Source organism: Cebus imitator, unplaced genomic scaffold (genome assembly GCF_001604975.1).
Source record: "Cebus imitator isolate Cc_AM_T3 unplaced genomic scaffold, Cebus_imitator-1.0 Scaffold27, whole genome shotgun sequence".
Classification (NCBI taxonomy): domain Eukaryota; kingdom Metazoa; phylum Chordata; class Mammalia; order Primates; family Cebidae; genus Cebus; species Cebus imitator.
Window position 1 is genome coordinate 15,758,657 of NW_016107342.1, and position 18,077 is coordinate 15,776,733.

Sequence of the window (18,077 nt, forward strand, 5' to 3'; positions counted from 1 at the left end):
GAAAGAAAGAAAGAAAGAAAGAAAGAAAGAAAGAAAGAAAGAAAGAAAGAGAAAAAAGAAAAGAAAGAAAGAAAGAAGGAAAGAAAGAAAGAAAGAGAAAGAAAAAAAGGAGGCAGGGAGGGACATAGGGAGGGAAAACGAAAGGAAAGGAAAAAAAGAAAAGAAAAGAGCCAGTTTGTAAGCCAAACTAGAGGAAGTAGAGGGACCACATCTTGTCAGTTTGTAAAATAAAACTGTCAGCCAGTCTGTCAAGCCCATGGATATATTAAAAGTAATACATGTTCTCAGGATAAAGAGCAAAGCAAGAGTATGACTATGAAACTCTCCGAAAGATTATGGCCATGCCTAATAGACATGCTGAGTTTCAAAATTAAGCTGGAATCATACCAACTCTTGTTTATACTTCTGGTAGAGTTGGGCTGTAAATCCATCATGTCCTGGGCTTTTTCTTGTTGGTAGCCTTTTTACTATTGTTTCAGATCTGGAGCTTGTTATTGATCTGTTCAGGGATTCAATTTCTTCTTGGCTCAATCTTGGGAGGCTATATGTTTCCAGGGATGTATCCATTTCTGCTATTTTTGTTTGTGTAATCAGATGTATTCATAGTAGTCTCTGAGGGTTTCTTGTATTTCTGTGGGGTCAATAGCAATGTCCGCTTTTATTTGGATCCTTTTTTTCCCCTTTATTAATCTTGCTAATGGTCTATCTTATTATTTTTATCAAAATACCAAAATCTTGGATTTGTGAATCTTTTGTACATTTTATCTATATATTTTTTTAAAATTCTGCTCTGATTTTGGTTATTTCTTTTTTCCTGCTAACTTTGGAATTCATTTTTTCTTTCTTTCTTTTTTTTTTGTCCTTGTTGTTGTGATGTTAGGCTGTTAATCTGAGATATTTCTAACTTTTTGATATGGGCATTTATTGCTATCAACATTCCTCTTAACCCTGCTTTAGCTGTGTCCTAGAGATTCTGGTATGCTGCATCTTTGCTATCATCAGTTTCAAAGAACTTCCTGATTTCTGCCTTAATTTCATTATTTTCCCCAAACTCATTCAGGAGCAGGTTGTTCATTTCCATGTAATTGTATCATCTTGAGCAATTCTCTTAGTATATATTTCTATTTTAATTTTGCTGTGTTCTAAGAGTGTGTTGGTATGACTTCTGGTCTTTTTAATTTTCTGAGTATTATTTCATGTCTCATGTTGTGGTCAGTTTTGAGGTGGAGAGTTCTATAGACGTTTATTACGTCCATTTGGTCAACTACTGAGTTCAGGTCCTGAATATATTTGTTAGTTTTTTGCCTCCATGATCTGTCTAATAATTTCATTTGGGTATTGAAGATTCCTGACATTATTGTGTGGTTATCTAAGTCTCTTCATAGATCTCTAAGAACTTGATTTATGAATCTGAGTGTTCATGTTTTGGGTGCATACACATTTAGAATGGTTAGATCTTGTTAAATTAACTTCTTTATCGTTATGTAATGCTCTTGTTTGTCTTTTTTAATCTTTGTTGGCTTAAAGTCTGTTTTGTCTTAAATTAGAACAGCAACGCATGCCTTTTTTCTTTTTTCTGCTTGCTTGGTAGATTTTTCGTTATTATCTTACTTTGAACTTATGGTTATCATTGCATATGAGATCAGTTTCTTGAAGACTTCAAGGCTTGAGTCTTGCTTCTTTAACCAACTTTTTACTCTTTTATTTGAGGCATTTAGCCTGTTTACATCCAAAATTAGTAATAATATGTGTGGATTTAATTCTGTCATCATGTTGTCAGCTGGTTATGATTCAGATTTGTTTGTCATTGCTTTACAGTGTCACAGGGCTATGTATATAAGTGTGTTTTTTTAGTGACTGGCAATGTCTTTCTTTTCCGTATTTAGTATATTTAGTACTCCCTTCAAGACCTCTTGTAAGACTGTTCTGTTAGTAATGAATTTCCACAGGATTTGCTTGTCTGAAAAAGATCTTATTTCTTCTTTGCTTATGAAGCTTAGTTTGGCTGGATATGAAATTCTTGACTGGAAATGAATAACAACAATGATACAAGGAATGGGAGGAAGAAATTAACAATATTCTATTGTTATAAATTACCTGAACTGCCTGTGAGGAGATTTAGAATTATTTTAAAGTTCATTTGAATTAGTTGTAAATGTATATTATCTACTCTACAACAACAATAAGAATAAAACATGTAAAAAGTAGTATAACTGATATGCTAAGATAGAAGAAACAATGATATAACATAAAATGCTCAATTAATATCACAAAATCAGAATAAGTATGGAAGACACGAACAGGAATAAAGATCAAACACAACAAATAGAAAAGAGTGGTACATATGGTAATATTAATTCAACTGTATCAATAATCACCTTAAATATCAATGGTCTAAATATACTAATTAAAAGACAGAAATTGTTAGAGTGTGTTAAAAAATATGATTGAACTACAGTTGACCCTTGAACAACATGGGTTTGAACTGCACAGGTCTTTTTATATGTGAATTTTCTTCTGCCTCTGCAATCCCCGCCACAGCAAGACTAACTTGTCCTCTTGATCCTCCTTCTAAGCCTACTCAATATGAAGACAACAAGGATACAAATTGTTATGATTATTGATTACTCATGTCAATTTAATGAATAGTGATATGCTTTTTATTTCTTATAATTTTCTTCATAACATTTTCTTTTCTGTAGCCTACTGTATTGTAAATATATAATATGTACCACATATAGCACAGAAAATGTGTTAATTGACTCTTATCAATAAAGTTTCCAGTCAACAGTACTCTATAAGTAGTTAAGTTTTGGGGGAGCCAATAGTTATGCATGGATTTTCAGTTGTGCAGTGTTTCAGTGACTCTAACCTCACATTATTCAAAAGTAAATGGTATATTTTGTCCACAAGAAAAAAAAGCTTTAAACATAAAGACAAACGTAAATTAGAAGTAAAGGGGTGGAGAAAGATATAACATGATAACATTAAGCAAAGAAAGGGATGAAATGGTTACATTAATTTCAGGCATAGAAGACTTTAGAGAAAGAAAATTTTTCAGGGATAAAGAAAGGTATTACATAAAAACAAAAGGCACAATATTGCAAGAAAACATAATGATCTTTCATGTACAGCACTTAACAGCAAAGTATGAAAATACTTGGGGTAAAAACCGATAGAACTGCAAGAAGAAATAGGTAAATTCACTGTTATGGTTTAAGCTGTAACAACACCATATCAGAAATGGGTAGATCCCGCATACAGAAAATCAGTAAGAATGCAGCTGAGTTCAATACCATCAGTCAATGAGACATAATTGATATTTATTGAATACTTCATTCCACAGTGGAATACAAACGCATATTGAATATTCACCAAGATAGAACACATTCTGAGCTATACAACACACCTTACTCAGAATATAAATTATACAGGGTATATTCTCAGATCGCAATTAAATTAAACTAGAAATGAATAACAGAAAATAACTGAATAAACTCAAAATACTTGGAGATTAAACAACACACTTCTAAGTAACACATGAATCAGTGAAAAACTTTCCAGAGAAATTAAAAAATATTTTGAACTACATGAAAATGGAACTATAATCTTTCAAAATTTGTGGGGTGCAGTGAAATCAATGATTCAAGAAAAAATTGTAGCAAGAAATGCAAATATTCATTTCTCTCATACCTAAGCATATACATATATATGCACACGCACATATATACACATATATATTTATACATATATATAGTCAAGAATGTTATCATTATTTTAAATAAATGCTTATTTGTTAGATCAATTAAAACTTAAAAGTAAAAATTTTTACTTTACCTTCACTTATTCATTTTTCTGATGCTCTTCCTTTTTTAGTTATATTTTCAAGCAGATCGAAGTTTCAGACCTATATCGTTTACCTTCTCATTAAAGAACTTATTTCAATGTTTCCTACAAGGACCCTGGAAGTGGTCAATTTTAATGAAGATTTTAACTCTCTCTGCTGTTTTGTTAGTGTCCCAGCAAGCTTCTTGGCTTGTTTTTCTTATTATAAGAAAGTTGCTGTGCCTAATTGGCTGGATGGATTAATTGGCATACATACTAAAAGTTTTCAAATCCATATGTAGAGTCTCTGGATCAAAGAATTACACTGTTTTTGCATGTCCTTTGATTTCATTCATAAATCTACTAAAAATCTTCTGAACTCAAAGTATCAACTATTTGCTACAAGCCAATAATTTTGCTAAATGATGAAAATAGCATGATTTAATAGGGAATATCTTATAGTTTGAAGTTCTTCTGATGATCTTCAAAATAAGTGACCTGAAATGTATTAGCATCAATATTTACATTTCAAATTCTTTCAAAACTTATTTTGCTCCCTGTAGTAATAACCTATGACAAAAAAATTATAGAATTAATAAAATTTTCCGAATACTCTACTCTCATGTTCAAGATATACTTTGTTTATCATTATGCAAAATATCTCAAATTCACTTATTCACCTTTCAATGAAAACTTTTGCCACAATGACTACCAGGGATAAGAATATTATCAAAACTTCTTATAGATAGGATTCAATGCTCTGTTTTCCTGTCATTTATCTTGTCTTTGGGATACCATGTATCCACAGATAATTAATATACACATCAATAGGCTATCACTTATATTTAGACATTTGTCAGCAGCAATAATTAATATAGATTCTCTAGATTGTCCCAAACTACCTTTAAGAGGGTTTCTTACAAGTGAGATGCTAATTTGGCTTCTAGCAGTCATCTCTTTTATTTGCAAAAATTCTGTAAAGTACTCAGATTTCTGTCTTTTTCAGTTCCTTTCAAATATAAATAATGTGTGCCCACATTTGCACTAAAAAGTATATTAAATAGATATCCACTGAATATCAGGTAATTTCAACATACAGTTAAATATTCTGATATCTGACAATTAACGATCTGGCAAAATGCCTTTGAAGTAATGCACAAGAGTAGTAATTCTTCACACATTTCCATATAGAAGGATGTAATATAAAAGCAAGTTTGAAAACCGTCATATAGTCAAGAGAGTGATTGTTCTGTAATTATTAATACTTATGTGACCTAGAGCATTGAAAGTTTTCTATAATGCTAAAGGAGCAATATATTTTGTTTTAAATGTATTTGGTTTTCTTCAAGGAAAATAAAAACCAGTCCTATCTACCCAGTCAGAGAAGATACTATAGATAAAGAGTATCTATAGATTTTATAGAGTATCTATAGATTTTTATAGATACTCTATAAAAATCTCAGGGGTCCTGGAGGACAAGTTTGTGTGCTAAATTTTGAAAACGAGGATGCCTGTGAAGAATATCTCTAGAGATATTGAGATAAATGAAGATGAACCGTGGAGAATTATCCAGCTCCCAAGAGTAATAACATATTCGCAAGTATACATATGTCTAGAGGTGAAGACTCCACAATCTCATTATCCTTAGAAAAAAAGAACAAAGAATATAAAATAAACTGTACAAGCTCCCTGAAAAATCTTTTCATAGAGATAATATCTTTTTTATTTTTATTTTATTTTTTTTATCATTTTCATCTGAAGCCTTCTAAAAATATAGCCTGGGAAGGAAAGACACTTTCCTGATCCTACCAAGTTAGATTGGCATCAGCAGAAAATAGAGAATCCCAAGAGGAAGAATTTTCTCTCTTTTACTTTGGGGAGAGACACACGTAGATTCCTACCTGAGTAAAGATGCAGTGAATTTATAGATTAAGGAGAATAAAAAACAACTTTCCCAGGGAAATCAATTTGCAAAACTCTCCAAATTGCTTGCCCTTATAAAAATGGTCATAGACCTTATCTAATTGTGATTAATCTGGATTTCTGTTTATTTGGTAGTTTTAGGGTCGGGCGTGGTCAACAGAAAATATTTAGGAGAGGGGCAGACATAATTCCCACACACACACGTATATATATATATATATATATATATATATACGTGTGTGTGTGTAGGTGTATATATATATATATATGTACATATATACCCAGAGATACAGTGGTATACAAGATAGACAAGTTTTTGCTGTCATAAATGGTAAATTCTATGATTATTTATAGAAATATTTTCAGATAGGGATAGATACTATAAAGAATACTAAATAGGATTATATGACAAAAAGGGTCTCTGTGGCTGGGGGAGGTGGCTCTATATAGGATGGTTAGAGAAAGATGTTTAAGACAATAGACACAAGAGCACCCTAGGTAGCAAGATGAGCAGTGCAGTGGCCTAAGGTGAAAAGACGCTCTGAATGTTTGGGAAAGTGTCAAAAGCCAAAGTCAAAGAGGCAGACAAAGGCCAGATTACATAAGACTTTAGAGTTCATCGGACAGGGCTAGAGTTTTATGCGATGTACCGTGACTCCTAGAATGAGTGCAGGCACCTGGTAGGCAACTAAACAATTTGGAATATTAAAAAAAATACTGTGAATCTGCTTCCATTTGCACTTGCATTCTTAAGCCTATCATTTTTTTTATTAAAGTAAGTCTTTATGCCTGAGTTCTCCTATTTTTTAAAGTAGTGTACTTAACATTCAATCAAACTACCTCTATGGTGGAGACAACTTAATTAACCAAAAGGTATAAACATCTTTTTCTTAAGTAAAGATTATTTGTCACTAAAGAAGAGGAAAATTCATGTATTTTTTCATCCATCTTACTTGCCATGCATTTTTGCTACAATTTAGTCATTAATCATTGCTTATGTGTACTGCCAGATAAAAAGACCATATCCAAACTTAAATATATATAATGTCTACTGGTATGTGCATCAATTGTGAAACATGAACTTTGTAAGTTTTTTTATTTTTTCCCAGAGGGTAGCTTTTGGTTCTTTTGCCTTTCTACAGACTAGGCAATCTATACCTATGCCTGGATTTTTTAAAAGGCTGTGTCATCTTTCTAAACAGAGTATCTGTAAGGAAGTAAAAAGATAGTCTTAAGATGATGTTCTTATATATGAATATTTGTAGACATCTTCCTCCTTTTCAGAATTTCATATTTGAGGCTTTATTTTTTACTAACTTAACAAGCATGCATGTAACTCTTTTTAGGTGTCAGCTATTTTTCTATATATTTTTACAAATATGGATTCATTAAATAAAACATGGAAATAGTATTGAAGTGAAACTCAAAGTACATAGCAAACTCATGACACAGGAGTATGGTTTTCATCAGATCATTTTAGGTGTTCTTATTCATTGCTGGCTGACATCATTAGCTTTCTTGGATAAATTTTATTTTTGAAAACAAGTGTAGCTTGTCAACAAGATTGAAAATTTTTCATCATATAATAATGGCTTAGTGTTTATTTGTTTGAGAAGTATAAATTTACTAAAGAAACACTGGTTGAAGGAATCATCGGTTCTAGAGGAAATAATGGTGTTTTTTTAAAAAAAGTTCTTAAATTTGAGATGATAGTAGGACATTCAGGTAAGGTCCTGTCCCTTAATGAGCTATAACAATCACCAAGATCTCAAACAACATCATCATCAGGGTTTACTATTGTTAACTTTTTGATCAGCCAACATTTGGACACGAAAATGCTATGAATGGGTTGACTGATAGACCAGCACATGACTACAAGTGCCAACACAGTGGTTAATGTCAATAGAAGGAGAGAAAAATTTCAAGTATAAAATTATTAAAATGTTAAAATATTCACATGTTAAACTGAGTTACTGCTTTGACTAGATCTGTCAAGATAATTAATGCATCTTCAGATTTTACAGTGTTGCTGAAGTTGCATTTTACATGGAGAGCAAAACTCAGAAAATATATTTTTATATACAGCCAGGAAAGAAGCTTTGACTGAAAGCAAATAGTTATAACAACAGAAGGCTAACTGGGAACGCAGATTTTTAATTTGCTCATGATTGAATTATGATCTATTGTTTGTTATGTGTTTACTTCATCAGATAGAGCTTTGTCTCACTGTAGTCATTTTTACTAACTTTTTCCCTATCTTTAGGATATTTCAGGATTCCATGAAAAGGTTTGGCCTGAAAGCCTTGTCATTCATGGTATAATATCAATTGAACATACTAGTGATAATTGGACCTATTACCACTGCAAGTTAAACCTGCTTTCTGCATCCTATTAGTATTATATAAAGGAGTTATAATATATTATTGAATTTTTATCTCATATAGGCTAGAGATGCTGGTAGGAAATCCTCTCCCATGAGAATTTCTAAAAGCCATGAACAAACGTGTTTGAGACAAGTGAATATTGAAAAATGAGCATGAAACTATCAAAAAAAATGAGACATAACTTCAGATAAAGATAACCCAAGAGACTGAGAAGACCAAAGCAGATGAAATGAGTGATTTTACCTTTGACTTTTCTCTTACTTGTGCTATTGTTTTTTAATACAGTTTTTATGCTTTCAGGCCTTAAACCCTCAAGGTATTTCTGAATCTATTTATTAGCTTCTCCCCAACTCCTGCCTGCCATTTCTGTTTGAAATCAAGTGAACCTATTGAAACACATGTTCCTGTGTTGCATTATTATCCATCGATAATAAGCTAAGAGTGAGTATAGGTACGTAGGGATGGAAGAAGAGAGGAACGTGGAATGTGAGATTGAACTAAATATATGGGAAAATTATTTTAAAATCTAACATTGGTATTCCGTTCAAAGAGATGATTCTAATTCCAAATAGCTATCACTTATTGTGTCACACTGCAAAATGTCCTACCTATGTATTACATAATGTAAAGTTGGAACTAAGCCAATTATCTGCCTTGACAGAGACCCAATGTTTTACTATTGGTGCTGGACCATCCATATTGTCTTACTTCATCCATGCTGCAATATAATAAAAAAACATAAACTGGATGACCATAAATATCAGAAATTTATTTTTCACATTTCTAGAGGCTTGGCAGTTCAATATCAAATCACTGGAAGATTTGGTATTTGGTGAGAGCCTCATGTCAGACTCATATATAGTAACTTTTTATCTGTCCTCTAAAGATGGAAGTTGGCTATTTTATGTGGGCACTAATCTCATTCCTGAGGCAAATGTCCACTTGCTAATACCATCATCTTGGGGGTTGGACTTCAGCATATAAATTTAAGAGAACATAAGTATTCAGATTATAGTCATATAGAACACATGAAAAGACCGTAAAACTGGGTCAGACACCTTTAACACATCACCCACCACCAGACCGTTAAAGAAAAGGCTAAGGATTCACAGGACAGGATGGTAAGAGTTTCTTTGGAGAGATATCAATAGGCATTGGGCAACTCATCTACTTCGGATCAAATTTGTGGAGAAGGACTGCATCAGTAGTTCTGGGGTTTGGACAATGCAGAAGCTGGTGCTTGACTATGACCTGCAAGCTTTATTGGCAAAAGTTTGGATAGAATTGCCTTATGCAGCAAAGCAAGGAGAGAGGAGTGCAAGTCACTTCTACTCATGGCACAAACATGTCAATTTCTGGCAGGCTGTGAGAACCTCTCAAAAAGCCAACCTCAAAACATCTGGGAACAATCCTGGTGACAGGTTTACCTCCCAGAACTAGGTGACCACAACAGAAAGAGCCTGTACAGGATGTTCTGCAAGCAACTGGAGCTAAAGCAGAGGTTGTTGGCAGCTGTGGAAAGCCCTCCAGGAGGATGCTAGGTAGTGGTCACTGATGACCCCACAAAAAGCACCTCTTTCTTATGAAAGAGCATTTCAGTATCTGACACATCAAAAGAGCATTTTAGCATATGACACATTAGCCAAGGAAGAAATTGATATTTCTTTACTTCTTTTACTTCTATACCAGTTGGGTTGGAGACAATAGGTAAATAGAGGAGAGGAAACAGAAGAGGCCAATTAATAGTGAGGAATCTGATTGTGCTGCCATTCCCCACTTTAGGTTTCTTAGCCCAAGCTAAGCCTAAAATGACCTGACTTTAAATTGAATGTGAAAACAGTGTTTTGATTTATATCAGACTTGTCTGACTCATCCCTCACAATGAGACTGTTGTTGTGTCAATGTGAGTAACAAAATATTCTGGTTCCGCCAGATTCAAGAAAGAGAAACTCAAAAGAGCCTGTCTGAAAACTAATGACGTGAGAAAAGTAAAGTTATTCTAGAAGTTCGCCTTAAAAAGTTCAGATTGTTTAAGACTTTAGTTACAGAATTCTCAGGACCAAACAGGTTGTTGTTCAGGAACATGGCCTTCTAGAAAATATAGATATTGAGTCATCCAGCTTCCATGAAACACCTCTGTGTACATTTTTAAGGTTTTGCTATAATAAAGATCAGATGGACATTTTGTCCTTGTAATCCTTGTCCATAAACAATGCTTAACTTCTGCTGTGTGTTTCTCGTCTAGCCTTTGGTTATTGCTACCCTTCGCTATAATTTTTCAATCATCTGGACTGAATGAACATCAAACTATCTTATGATTTCTTATCTCCTAAACAGTTTATTTTAGAAATAGAAGATTGACATTGGCAAAGAGGACAACTAACTGCAAACTTCACACTAACTTCTGATGGCTTTCAAAGGCGGCTATTTTTATTTACCTCATAACCAAGGGGACTGTCCTCTGACTTACGTCCTGCATCCTGGCACCATTCCTAAGGAAAACATGTTGATGAAGGAGAAGCTGTCAATCCTCTTGTTAACTAGACACTGCAATAGAATGGGGTGCAAAGTTGAGAAAACTTCAAATAAAGTTGACTCTAATAGCTTGATGCAAAGCGTGCATAGTTTTTCTTCTCAGGGCTTCATTTTTCCATCATCTGTGAGTAGAGAAATGAGTGATGCCTCAGATAGCTTCTTCAAACTCCCCTGTCTCATCATTCCATAGATATATCCATTTATACAGCAGACTAGCAGATATCTAGGTCCACCGTTTTTATTTCTCAGACTCCTCATTCCTTTTCAAAATAATTTCCTTTCAGAATTTCGTTAGTCAGGATTGAACAGGATCACACCTGTCAGATTAAACCCATTTACATTCATTTTTATTCATTGTCACTGCTGATATTTATTACTATTTACATGCAAAATCTAAAACCTTAAGGCTTCTGAAAAAAGGCCATTAAAGAATGAAACTGGGGTGAATGTATGCAGTTATTCCTCTTCAGAGAATATTTTATTTGCAGATACGCAAACTTTTTAAAAAATAAAAGTAATGAGGTTATCCAGTCTCATGTATGAAGTTCTTTGTTCCTAATTTTTAATATAGAGCTGTTTATCTCTCAGGGTATCAACATTTGCACTCTATCTCATCAAACTCAGTGTTTGAAGAATGTGTAAAGTTTCAATAAAAATTGATAGTAGTAAGCATTCTTTTCAATTACAATTCTTTAAAACGGCTTTTTTCTTTACTTCCAAATTTAAATTTCAAATCCTGCATAAGTATAATTATTAGAAAATAAATTTGCTGTATTTTGATTTGTTTTCCAATTAATATAGTCAGAATAGAATACATTGTTGATTTTAAGACAATTACAAGTCACATTTTGAAATGCTTACTGCATTATAAATCATGTGACTTCATTTCTCAAGATGATAAATGGGCTTTGGCCAACTTGTCAAATGTATTTATGTACTTTTCTTGCTTCCCTCATTTGATGTTTTGTTTTATGCCCCTGAAGGTAAATTGAGTTTGTGTAAATTAAGTAATTTTACCCTTTTCACTAGATAGACTAGCCCATTTAGTTGATACAAATATGCACACAGAAACAACAAATGAAAACAAGGTTTGAAATCGTCATTGAAGTTTTGTTTTTTATCATTTTTGTTAGACAAAATGTCAATTGAAATTAATGCTCAATGTCAATTGAAATTGAGCAGTCTCAAACAGAAATTTCTATAGAAGTCTAGGGGTGACATGTAATAGGCTACTATGAGAATTAAACTAAATATTTGGAATGAAGTAAGAAGACAGTTCTAGTGTCCTGTGAAAATAGAAGCCAGATGGTGTGGCCCTCATACTGAAATCATGCGCCTGATGGTAGAACAAAATTAAGTTGAATTTATTTTCTTAGGAATATCACTTCCAGATAAAATATTAAGAAAGTAAGTGATTTAAGCACCAAAAAGCATGAATATTTTTAGCTTTTAAATGTTCATGACACATTTTTGTCAGGCAAAAGTCTTTGATGATTGCTATTAACAAATCATTTCCATTGTGATCAATATTATGCATTTGTTTATTGGCAGAAAAGTCACTGAGAAATGAATAGTTTTTGATGCTGTCTTTGTAGTTCTTGTTATTGATGCTGCTACTGCTGCTGCTGCTGTTGTTTTGTTGACCCCTCAGTCAAGAGTATATGCAGACAGCACTCAGGAAGAGTGGACAACACTCACTGGGAGAATTTGACATATAGTATGGTTTCTGTATTATTGAGGTAGTAATGACAGTTTCTTGAAAACCCATCCTAACATTCTGAGGCTTTGGATGTCCACAACTCCCATTCTACTTCACTCTGTAAATCAAAGTAACAGAAAAATGTGAAGTTTAAAGTCATAGTAGCTCATTAGCAAATTCTATGCTGTATAGCAGTTGTTCTCAGCTTGTTCTCCTGTCTCTATACTATATACTAGTTACCCTCTGCTGTGCCAGTGAAAGCAGACCTAACTTGAAGTCTATAGTCTCTTGTTAATCAAGTAAAAACTACTGAATGCCCTGTACATTTCCAAGGTTATGCTGATGTAGGAGGTAATACGCCAGGAAATTGAATAAGTCTATACATTTATTTTTGTGACTTGTGCTTCCATCTTTGTCTGACAAAATAAATGCGTATTGTAAATAACTTAAGAGGCCTTTTAAGGAATTACATAATTCCTATTCACTAGTGATTAACCCCTTCTGTGATTTCCTGGACACATTAATTAATTATTAATATATTAAATCAGCACTTTTTAATACTATTAGATTCTTATTTCATACATGTTTGCTACAAAATTGTATACAGAAAGTAAAATATATTCATGAAAAGTGGTCAGCTGTCCAGCTTGAGCCCTGACCAATCTACATGTTGTGTGCAAAACAAATTAGCATTTGTTGAAGCCATAAATTTTGGGGTGGCGTATTTAAAAATCTGGAGCACCAACTTTCACATAGGATAATTATCTAAGTGTATTTGCAAGTTAAAAACCAATAACTGGTAAAACGCTAAAAATAAACATGAGGAATATAATCCTTGACCACAAATTTCTCTTTATCTGATCTTTATTCAGACATGAACATAATAGTTTTTTCAATTTCCTTTTTATTATTTGTTTTATTTATTTTAAGTTATTTATATGATATAAATGCTATAACATTATAATGTATTATTCAATAATATAATTCTATAAATAATATGGTATTTTATTATTTATGCATTATCTATATTTATTTTGCTGTAATACTCATATGGTAATATGAAAAGATAAATCAAAGACAATGAGGTTAGCACCATGGACAGTAGAAAAAGTGGATTAAGACTCTTTATTATGGCTCTGAGATACGCTATGTGAAAAAGAGTAAGTCCGGTATCTTTGGTGGTCCCAATTTGTAAAGAAAGGTACTGGATGAGGTGATAACTAAAGTTTTTTCATCTCAAATATAGTCTACCGTGTTTTAAAAATAGAAAACAATATAATCCATTTTTTCATTAACATAATAAATTATAATAATTATCCAGAATTTTTTATTGGAGCAAATTTCTTATACTTTTATGCTCACTTAGAATGTTGGGATATAAAGGCCCCAAAGGCAAGCTTCCATTTGCGCCAAGGCTAATATCAGTGACAAAACAATGTAACTTCCCAGATAACTATTTTTGGAATAGTGCAGTTCTGACATAAATTAATTTCTTTCATCAAAAGCCTTTTATTCTCAGCCAAATCCTCTTTAAAATGTCATTGCCTGAGGAGTGTGGGTAATTCTGAAAGGATCATGAAGATAAACTGTTCTTGATACTTACAAAGTGTGACAATGATATTCTAATATGGAATGAATACCTCCAAGCATTTTCCTTAATTTGTGTAATGTGTGTATTTTTCCTTTTAAATGGGCTTTAATAAGGCCTTAAAGATGTCTGCAAGGCATTTGATTGAATGAAAAGATAATTATTTCCTAAAGAGTTATGAAGATATTCATCCAATGGTCAAATGTTTAGGCATGTACTTTCCTGCTTTCGTAGTATGAACACATTTCCAAAGAGGTTTCAGGGTCAGTATATTTTCATATTTTTTTCTTTAGAAGTAATGAACAAGACTACACACAAACACACACATGCAGGACACACACGCACACACACACATCCAGTCAGATAGATAGATAGATAGATAGATAGATAGATAGATAGATAGATATAAAGGTTTTGGCAAATCTTTTCAGTGGGCTAGATTTTTCTGCTTGACTAAAATCGCTCTCTACGGATCTCTTTGCGCAACATAAAAACTGTTTCCCTTTCTAGTGTTAGCTCACTGCATTGCTAGAGCTTGGGTTCGCTGACTCTTTATTGTTGTTCTACTGGCATTGTTAAACCTTAGATACTCAATTACAATGTATTTGAAAAAATTCTTGGATAAATAAATATTTCTGAAAAGTATCTATCCCAGATCTTTATTCTTCTCCCATATATTTGAAATTCCCACTCAGAGACACTGCTAGGATGACAAAGTTTTCTTGAAATGGGAAATATTAGTTATTGATTCACTAAGACCTTGGTACAAATTAAAACATATCCTTGAGGAAATGTGCCCTTCTTGGATTGCGTAAGATATAGGAGAAGAAAAATGACAAATTAGGGGGTTAGGTGCTATGAGAGGTGAATAGCACGTTGAAGTGGGAGACTTGTGCACCTTGGGGACAGGGAAAGGATCAGGATTGTTGGTGAGAAGTAAAGAGAAAGAAAGAGTTGTCATAGGAGAAGAGAATTAAAAGTGATCTATATCACAGTTATGTCAGGACCACACCCTGACTAATGTTCGCTTTAATCTAGAAAGCAGATCGCTACGGTATTAAATTTAAGTGATCCCATCACAATCACTTTCGCTTTTAACGGTACTGAGCAGAGTGCCAGGGTACTTCAGAGCAGAGAATTTGTGAGAAAAAAATTATCTTTGTTCATACTTTCCTTTTCAGTCCATTCTTTTAGGAAAACAGAAAAGGGTCTTTGATTGCCAAGACAGTTTGAATGTAAGGGCCCCAAACTTACCTTATAGGCCATCTATCTAATCATATAATTAAAGATTGCTTTTTAAATTGAGAAAAAGCTGAATCCATAGAACAAAGAGATGGGTGGGGGAGTAGGAAGTGGGTCTTATCTTCACTCTTAAGCAAAATAAACTTGTGTAAATAGTTTAGATAATTTTTAGTGTTTGTGTTGCAGTGATAGGAGTGGTTGAAAAATAAAACAGAAAGAAAATACAATAAAATATGATGAACATTTTATGTTAATGTTATGATTTTGCCAAGTTCCTGCCCTATTAATTTTTAGCAATCCTGGGTCAAAAAAAGACACAAGGCAACAAAACCATTTGATAGGATGCATATAATAATTATAGTAAACCACATTATCAGAATAATCATAATAGGAGGAATTAAAATAATTTCCTTTTAATGGATACAAATAAAGTGTTATGCACTTAAAAATGATTTTATTTAATCCTTAGAGCAACTATGTGGCCACAGAAATTGAGGTTAAAAACAGATAAAACCACTTACCCAAGTTTCCATTTTTAATAGGTGGAGGTGCTGGAGTTCAGCATGAGGTTTATTGTATTCCAATAACTTTGTACCTAACTCCTTCAGTACACTGTTCTCTTCACAAATATTTATGGCTACATGAAAGTTTTTGAGGTCGTCTTTGATTTTTTCAACATAGACAGAGTCAAGTTAAACTAGTTGGAAAGCACCCACCTTTACTTTTAGGACATTATCTTCTTGAGATCACACAGGATTACTGAATAAAATTAACATCTTAACAAATATGATAGATTTTCACAAGTCATGTGTAGTAGCATTAAGTGTATGAGTCTTAAGTAAACCATTAGATATAACTACCTGTTTAAAAGCACTGTCTATACCTCTTCTATCACTGGGTACCCATTTCTTTGGTAAGCCTCTAAGCTTAAAAGATTTAAAGGCATTGTATTCCTTCCAGATTCTCTCTGCCCCTGGAAAATCTTAGTGAAGGGGAGGCGAATAGTTTTCTCAAGCTTGATGGTTGGACTTTCTTCCTTGGAGGCGCAGCTTGGAAAGTTTTATTTGTTTTCACTATAAGAAAGTACAAAAACTCATTTTAAAATGAATCATGCAATGGAAGTGCATTTTAAAGAACTGGCATGCAAATAATAAAGCCATCGGTGACTTTCTCAACATAAACTTTTTTGAAAATTATAATGTAAGTATGCATGAAGCAATAAAGGAATAAATTATGACAGCATTAATAAATATTATGATGCAGAGCACATGCAAAGAAGCCTTTTTTCAGGGGTAGAAGCCAGCTCATTCTGGTTACACGTGTATTTAAAGATTGTTGCTACTGGCAGAGGGCTAACGTCATTTCCTTGATGCCTTATAAACAGTGCTACAGAAAAAAAAGTAAAAGTACTTTGAGTTCATTGGAACCCAGTAGGGAGGGTGGCAAAGCAGACACTGTGAGGTTTCAACTTGAATATTTTCCCTGCCATTAGAACCAAGTTTTCTTTCTTCTTCTCACCTCCATAACAATGAAAGTGGCCCCAGACCTCTACTATTTACCATTGTCCCCACCAAACACCAAACAAAAGGAAAGTCAACACCAAGGGAGAAGTAAAAAGCTCTGGAAAGGAGGGAAACTGTTTAAAAATTTATCAGAAAAAAAATCCAATTAAAAAAAAATGCCCACTCAGGGGAGAAAGCTAAGGTCACTGAAAAATAAGAAATTAAAAAATATATATATCCTCAAAGAACTAAATGTTGGTGCTTAAAAAAAAGAGAGAGAGAAACAAAGATAAATGAAGATACATATCAGGAGACAAGTGCCTGGAAATCATTCAGGGACCAGCGAATTCACCATCAGAAATTACATAAAGCTTGAGAATCTGATGGTGAAATTGACTCAGTGGTGTTAGCAGGTCATAATCAATTAATAGTGAACAAATGCCTTCTTTTCCATTGAATATCAGGTTTTTGTTCAGAAGCTAAAATCTAATAAAAACTGCATTTAGTTATTACATTTCAAAGTAAATATATTCTTTTTTGTCTACCTTCTGTTTCTACTGTGTTTGAGATGCAACATAGATGATGTCAACAACTGAATGAGCTGCAACAGAGCGAACCCAGAAAACACTAAGTGCAGGCCAATCAGACTACAGGCTTCTTGTCTCTTACCTGAGCCCTATTCTTTAATGCCTTGCTAACCTGTTTGCTCAAAAAGCTGTGGATAGAGAAGAACCTTCCAGGGTGAAAGAGATTAGAATAGATAAAAACAAGGCAAAAGCTTGAGATGAAAGGACAAACAAACAAAAAAGACTTTTTATGGTCACTTTTTTATTAGTAATTGTGACTAAAGTGAAATATTTAAAAGCCTACTTGAACATATTCTCATATATTAAGGTAATTTATGGAATTCAATTCAAGGAAAGTGTTAAAATTATAAAGTATCAAAGCTGCGTACACTGAATATCAGTCATTCCTGCGTTAAGTTACCTTACAAATCCTTATGTTTTGTCCACTAGATTTTGGCATATGATGTAATTTTTCAGTGTGGGTTCTATATACACATTTTTTTGAGACATAGTCTCACTCTGTTGCCCAGGCTGGAGTTCAGTAGTGCAATCATAGTTCACTGGAACCTCAAACTCCTGAGCTCAAGTGATCCTACTGCCTCACCCTTCCAAGAGTAGCTGGGAACACAGGTGCATGCCATTACACGCTAGAAACTTAAAATCTTTTTTCATAAAGGAAAGAGTATCATGTTATGGCCCAGGCTGGTCTTGAGCTCCTGGCCTCAAGCAATGTTTCATCTTGGCCTGGCAAAGTGCTCAGATTACAGGCGTGAGCCACTGGGCCTGGCCTATAAAGTTTTATAGTGATATAAA

General features: G+C 33.4%; 1 long non-coding RNA gene across 1 annotated transcript in view; it reads right to left on the bottom strand.

The window, feature by feature from the left end:
- The window catches only part of LOC119470307, a 23,149-nt gene extending 6,902 nt beyond the window's left edge, over window positions 1–16,247 (bottom strand). Inside the window, exon 1 of the long non-coding RNA XR_005199193.1 lies at window positions 16,080–16,247. This is a non-coding gene — a long non-coding RNA (uncharacterized LOC119470307). The remainder of the gene's footprint in view (window positions 1–16,079) is intronic.
- Between the last annotated feature and the right edge of the window lie 1,830 nt (window positions 16,248–18,077).